This window comes from Vulpes vulpes, chromosome 6 (genome assembly GCF_048418805.1).
Source record: "Vulpes vulpes isolate BD-2025 chromosome 6, VulVul3, whole genome shotgun sequence".
NCBI lineage: Eukaryota > Metazoa > Chordata > Mammalia > Carnivora > Canidae > Vulpes > Vulpes vulpes.
The window spans coordinates 90,869,179-90,876,569 of NC_132785.1; the positions used below are offsets into that span (position 1 = coordinate 90,869,179).

Below are 7,391 nucleotides of genomic sequence, written 5' to 3' on the forward strand. Positions count from 1 at the left end.
CAGCCTGCCCTATCAGTAGGGTGACCATATAATTTACCATCCAAACCAAAATACTGTTGAGAGCAAAAGGAACCTCTGTAATAATTATGTGGGAATGACAAATGTAAACTGACTATTCCAGGCAGTCTTCACTGGCTAAGTCTATCCAAACCTCCCAGGAAAGGGAGAGAAACATGTAAGTAAACTTGGTAAATGTGGGAAGCCAATTATCTGAAAGAGGAGGATAAAGTTGGGATGAGGGCATTAAACCTAGGGATAGAAGTTGGGTGCAGTCAATGATGTTTAAAAAAGAATTGGGTAGATACATATAATAAAAAGAAGCAAAAAGGGTATCTGGATTCGCAGGACAATGTGGTCGTTTGTGCATGTGACAAGTTGGGAATAAAAGACACTGAGAGTAGATTTCCAATGATGATTTGGGAGTGAGACTGATCAAATATGGTGTGGATACATTATGGTAGGGACTCTGAAACAACTCCTGGTCATCAAAGGTTCAGTGTGGGGGATCCCTGGGTGGCTCAGCGGTTTAGCACCTGCCTTTGGCCCAGAGCAGGATCCTGGAGTCCCAGAATTGAGTCCCACATTGGGCTCCCGGCATGGAGCCTGCTTCTCCCTCCTCCTGTGTGTGTGTGTGTCTCTCTCTGTCTGTGTCTATCATGAATATATAAATAAATAAATCTTTAAAAAAGAAAAGGTTCAGTGTGAACTTGAGAGGGAGTCCAGGCTTGCCATATCAGTATCTTCTTGGGACCAGGATTGTTCCTTATCTTTTCCAGGTGATGTGTAGCCCTCTCTTCTCAGCTGGTTGACTTTTCTGAGAACTCCCATGACAGAATAATAAAAGTAAATAAACTTAGGAAAAGTGAAAGGCCAACTGTCTGAAAGAGGATAAGGTTGGGACCTCTCTGTGCACCTAGGAACAAAAACTGTAGGGAGGCAATGCTGTTAAGGAAAGGATTGGGTGAGTATATATGACAAGAAGAAACCTGAGATCCAGCTGCAAGCTGAATGTAATTCAACAGTATATTTTCAGATTGAAAATGACAGAAATTCTACATCACCAATCAGAAAGAACCTTTCCTTGTTCCAAGACTTGCCAAGGACCTTACAAGAACAGTATGTGCAGTTCTGACTTTTTAAAAATGATGCAAAGAATTGAAGTCCAGAAAAGGATTACCAGATAGATTATAGTGGTAGGAGCATGGCCTTTCATGAAATTTAGTAGAGAGAGAGAGAGAGAGAAAGCTAAGGGTTGATTTCACTGTTTTCAGAAATCATGAAGAATTTGGATACTCATTATTTTGCTTCTCCACAGTAGGTTGAAACAGAGAAATGAGCTGACATTGCAGCAAGAGATATGTTAGTAATGCTTAAGGAAGAACTTCTTGACCAAATGCTGGTGCACAGAAGTGCTGAAATGTCTGACCCTGTAATCTTTATATGATAGGATAGAAAATCACTAGTCCAGAGTTGTCATTATACATGGTATTTGATGTAGGAGGTCCTGAGGAGTAAGTGGAGGAATCTGAGTGCAAGGGTGTCTCTTAACAGACCTGGAAGCTCTGAAACTGATTGGAGAGAAGAAAGAGAAGTCAAAATCAATTAACCATAAAAACAATCATGCGGACTCTACCCAGGTCATGAGTGTGTTGAGATGATTCTTCATACACGTCCCAGTCCCTATTTCTGAAATCCAGATAGTGACACTCTGACATTGCACTGTGACTTCAACAGTGTTATTCCTCTTCATTCTACTTTAGTCCCAAGTGATTCACCTGGGTGGGGACCCTGCCTTCAGCTGTGAGTTAAGCATCACTTCTCCCTTTTGAGTGGGAAGGAGCAGCTTCTACAGCTGTCCCTTCCAGAAACTCTATGGCTTCCTTAAACCTCAGAGGATTTTCTCTATCAGGTGAGAGACCTAATAAAGAATGTTTACTACATCTGCCTTGGTAACGTGGTCCTTCCATTAGGAGAGGAGACATACTCTTGCACAGGGCAGCAGCCAGCATCAAATCAGCTTCAGTTGAGACACCACTTCAGGCTCAGCAACTAGGCTAAGTCCCACTGGCCACTAGCCTTGGCCTCCCTCCCCAGATCCTGAAGCCCCAAATCTGCAGAGCTGCTCATCTGTCCTCAGCAGTGAGGAATCATTCTCCTTAGGTGGATATGCTATTTCCTGCTTGTGGGGCTGGTAATAGAACAGCACAGGATGTGTCTGAAGCTTCATGTCTCTGAGAGATAGAAAGAAGGTCGGTAGGAGAAAAAGGATGTGGATCTGCACATAGTCAGACCTTTGCTCTGAAATCACTGAGTTGAGTAAGAAAGTATAGCACTAAGGGATTCTTCTGCTCCTCTATGTGACTTTTAGGAATCCTATGGCTCTAAGTCTTGGGCTCCATTTTGCCTCTACTGCAAGCACTAGACTTGCTGGGCTCTGTGGCTATTGTGCTCTTATGTAGGCAATGGAGACCTAATGACAAATAAGACAGATAATGCCTCAATCTCACAAGGGTTTATTCCTCATGAGAGGAGACAGACTATAAACAAAGAAGCAAATAAATAAACAAGAAAATATCAGATGGTGACAGGTGATAGTAAATCAGAGTGATTGATGGAAAGTTAGTGCTGGGTGTAGGAACAGTTTAGGAGGAGATGTTGGGGACAGGCTCACTGAAGAGGTTAATCAGTAACTTGAATGACAAAAAAGAGTCAAACAGACAATGCAGGGAAAAAGCTTGCCAGAGCAGGAACTGCTAGTGGAAAGGCCCTAAGCTGGAAAGGAGCTCAGTGTTTTTGGAACAAAGAAAAGAGGCCCATGGGCCTGGAGCTAAGTGAGGCTGGGATACAAGATGGAAAAATTTGGAAAGTTTGTCAGGCACCAGATCATGAGGAGTCATGGGGTCAGGATGAGAATGAATTCAAAACGGTCCTAGAATTGGATTAGATCCTGGAGGTCATCTAGCTTGTGCTTCTTACTTCAAAAATGAGGAAGCAGAGTCTAAGGAGATGTCATTTTATAACTGCCTCTCTGCCAGCCAAACTTGGTCATGCTATGGTATGGAAGTAAGATCTTCTGACCTATGGTCCTTGCCACTTTCCATCAAATTCTTCCTGAATGCTAAGTGGGACTCCTGAATGTCCCACTTTCTTTTCTTTTCTTTTCTTTTCTTTTTTTTAAGATTTTAATTTATCTATTTATTTGAGAGAGAGAGAGAGAGAGAGAGAAAGAGAGCATGAGCGAGCGCTTGAACCAGGGGGAGGGCAGAGTGGAGGAATAAGCAGATTCCCTGCTGAGCAGGGAGCCTGACAATTGAGGGCCCACCCCAGGACCCTGGGATCAAGACCTGAGCCAAAGGCAGATACTTAACTGACTGAGCCACCCAGGCCTCCCTGAATATCTCACTTTAATAGGGAATTAAATAAATAAAAAACTGTAAAAACATTTAGAATAATATTTGTTTCATTATACTTGTTATATAATAAACACTATATAAATGTTTCGAAGATTAAAAAAAAAAGACCAAAACATGGAATTACCCTTCACTTATCCTGTAAAAAAGGGGTGCTTATAAACATCTATGTAGACTAGTTATGCATTATCCCAATAGCAAGCACTTAGTTTGACTATTTAATGCCACAAACCAAATGCAACCCATTTACTCTATGATTGGGACACATTCCCACTATAGGGACATATGGTGTAGCTTCTATATCCAGGAGGAGTTAACATTCCACTGTACACACAAACATTCAGAATCAGAAAATTATATTGTAAGTTATGTACACACAAGACACATGTGTGTATATACATCTTGGTTTTTCAAATAGCAATGACATTGCCTAAGGGAGCAATAGCTTTCACATCCTCCTCTGTGTTGAAAAGAAGGCTTTATTGAAGAGGACATATGGATGGAAATTCATTTTGGAATAGTCAAGATCTTCAGTTCTAAAAGGATTTGAGGCTGGCTTGATTAAGCACAAACCCAAAGCAAGAGATGTGCTGGTGGAATAGAAGCTTATTATTACTGCCCTGGCCCTCATTCAGGATTTATAGCCCAAAGATCTGCCACCAGCCAGGTGCAATGGCAAACTACATTCTCATTCTCTGGCCTGAGTTGCCATTCAGCCTACTGCCTTCTAGACTACCTCCTGATTCGCTCCCACTAACTGTGACAGACTTTCTATTTTCTCTCTCTTTATTCCTCTTCTATCTCTGTCTTTGAGAGATAATGTAATAGAGAAAAGTCTCCCTCTTTTCTCCAGATCTTACAGAGACAGGAAGAGCATCTTCCCTGACTTTGTCTAGGGTGGATGGAAGTATAAATGAGGCAATGGATTTGAATCAAAGATGGTAGGGCAGGAAGAAACCTCGGAGTCCATGGGAACATCTCTTTACTCTTTGGTTTTAAGGCATATGTGGAAGGAGTTGATGTTTGTACAGTGCACTAAGGTAAATGGAGGAGCTTGCTTACAGCTGAGGTATCCAGGCTGGGCACTCCAGCTGCCCTAGATTCTCCAGCTACCCTGAGATGGAGGACAACCCAAGCTTGAGAGAAGCTCTGTGAACTTCAAGGTCAACCATGGGTATCAGCATCCAGCTGAAGACAAGGGAAAAGAGAGCATGGAGGATCATCTATGAGGATTATGATCCAGGTCTGCTTGCACACTTTGGTGCACATTCCATTGGCTGGAGCCTGTCATATGGACACATCTGGCTATGAGGAAAGCTGGAACCTGGGGTTAGCTGTGTGTCAAGAGGAATGGAACAAGGTTTGGTGAATGGGTAGCCAATCTCTGCCATTGGGAAGTATGTGACCGGTGATACTCCAGAGACAGCGGCAGAGATGAAACTAAGACACAGGTTACTTAACCCATAGCACAGTTCTCTCCTTACCAAATCACTCTGCCATATCTTTCATTAGTCCCCTACCTTTAAAAAAACACTCCCACAAAAGGTGGTTAAAGGAAACCAAGAAGAAGTGGTTTGTCTCTTTTCTAAGGCAGATTGGTATGATGTGAAAACATGTATCAAGACAGGAAGCACAGAACAATGCTCGTCTTGAGATCTCAAGTAACCCTCCGCCCCAAGGGTCATAAAGTGAGGCCTGTTGCTCTGCAGAATGATGAAGTTGCGTTAGAAAATCCAGACTGGGACGTCTGGGTGGCTCAGCGGTTGAGTGTCTGCCTTTGGTTTAGGGCATGATCCCAGGATCTGGGATCGAGTCCCACATTGGGCTCCCTGTGGGGAGCCTGCTTCTGCCTCTGCCTGTGTCTCTGCCTCTCTCTCTATGTCTCTCACAAATAAATAAATAAAATCTTTTAAAAAAAGGAAAATCCAAACTAACCACCAAGAATATTCAGGGCAAAACCACCTGCCCAACTTCTATGCCCTGGATCTTGCCCATGAAAAATGTGCTCCATAGTCAAGAATATGGCAGACCATGAGTGAAGCTCATGTCAATATCAGGAGTACCAGGAGTTACATGCTTCATTTGTTCTGTGTTGGTTTTACTAAAAAAAAAAAGCAATTATCAGATTTGGAAGACCTCTCACATTCAGCACCTGCAGGTCCACCAAATCAGGAAGATGGTAGAAATCATGACCCAAAAGGCACAGATAAATGGTTCTAAAGATGTTGTCAATAAAGTGATTCTAGTCAGAAATGGGAAAGAATTTCCAATCTATTTATCCTCTCTGATGGGTTCATTATAAAAGTAAAAATGCTGAAGAAGCCCAAGTTTGAAATGGGAGAACTCATGTTGCTTCACGGTGAAGGCAATAGTTCTGGAAAAGCTCCTGGGATGAGGCAGGTGATACAGTTAAATGAGCTGATGGATATGAGCCACTAGTCTGAGAATCTGGTTAACATTCCGACTTTTAATGGTGACAAATAAAGTCTTATTTGCGGGGAGAAAAAAAAGACAAGTGTGACCCAGTAAATGCAATTCCGGCATACCTTCAGTCAAATTCTACTCACAGGAAAAGCCCCAGTGCAACTTGTGGGAATCTCACAAAAAAGGGTCAAACTTACCTCCTGATAATAGGGAGGATTTCCACTGCACCATGAACCCTTTGTGAGGAAATCGGCATCCGAATCCTAAGTCTTGCTTTTTCTTACTTCTTTAGGCCCTTGCCCACTTGGTTGCTTCCTGAGGACCTGCGGAGGGAGGCAGGATGGGGGTTATTGCGCGGTTCACTGCAAACACCTGTCTCGTGGTATTACCTCAACCTTTGATTCCGATGTTTTCACTTCCTCCCCTTTTTACATTTGGCCCTTTGGTCTCTGTCCCCTGAGCTGACTTTCATCATCCAATTAGAAATAACACCCTCTTCTCACCACCAGCTTTTCTGGGAACCATAGGGAGGAAACCCCAAGCCTCCCTCACAGTCCGTGGGGCCAGCACTGCTTCAAAGGAGTGTGGTGGCGACACCACCTCACGGCTGGGCTTCTTTTCTGTTTGAACAGCTTCTATTGCTCACTGCTGATCAGTAACTCAATGATTCATTAAACACACAAACAATGAGTGAATCTGTTCCATTAGCCAGGCCACCTGTTGATCTCAGACATCCTCAGCTGAACTCAGCGGACGTGAACAACAGAATGGCTGCATCGGTGGAGGGCCCCATCCGCATTTGATGGCATGTTACAGCAGGAAAAGTAGAGTTCCAGCCTTGCTGGGGCTTTTATGCTTTTCCTTTCATCTGGTGGCAGGGCTGTAAGAATATACAGTGGAATACAATGCCCTTCTCTATAATCAACTGGAAGATTCTAAGAGCTTGGTCATTATTGCTTCCTTAGGCTTGTGGAATTAGACAGAGGAGATGGGAATATCCTGCACCCTTTTGCCTGCAGGTGTCAGGGCAACAGAATTAGCAGAGTGCTAAGCAAAAGCAACAAAACAAAACAAAACAAACTATCTGTAAAAGCCATCTTACTTATTGTAATGATACCTTCTCCCGCCCTGAAATGAGACGGTCTCTTTGGTACTTAGCCCCTTGCTCCCAGAGCTGCTCCAGGCCTTTAGGAACTGTTCCACTAGTGTTCATCAGTTTATCATAAATCAAGACTAGTAAAAATCCTATAAAGCTGACTGAATGAAGCTTTAGATGCAGGCATAACAGTCAACAAAGTTGACATTTTGTTATTTAAAAAAGTAGTGCTTTCTCTTCTGTTAAACAAAGCCCTCTAATCATTGCAATAAAAAGAAGAGCTTTCATGAAGTCAGGAATGTTTGTTTAGAGCCTAAAAACTGTATCATATCAGGAATAGGGAGATGTATAATCTTTGCTCTATTGAATTTGAAAGTGCCTCTTTAGGGGGAATTTCATTTTTGAATGGCACACTCATTAGGATTTGCACTACGCACTTCATAATAGCAATGTTGAAATTT

General features: G+C 42.7%; 1 long non-coding RNA gene across 11 annotated transcripts in view; it reads right to left on the reverse strand.

Annotated features, from left to right (window-relative positions):
- The window catches only part of LOC140599369 (uncharacterized), a 90,965-nt gene extending 84,520 nt beyond the window's left edge, over nucleotides 1–6,445 (reverse strand). For 2 of the 11 annotated variants that reach the window (XR_012002180.1, XR_012002177.1), the window contains exon 1: nucleotides 6,032–6,262. This is a non-coding gene — a long non-coding RNA (uncharacterized lncRNA). Of the gene's footprint in view, nucleotides 1–6,031; nucleotides 6,277–6,337 lie in introns of those variants that run through there. The other 9 variants (XR_012002184.1, XR_012002183.1, XR_012002178.1 and 6 more) reach the window with 8 other exon arrangements.
- Nucleotides 6,446–7,391: the final 946 nt, after the last annotated feature.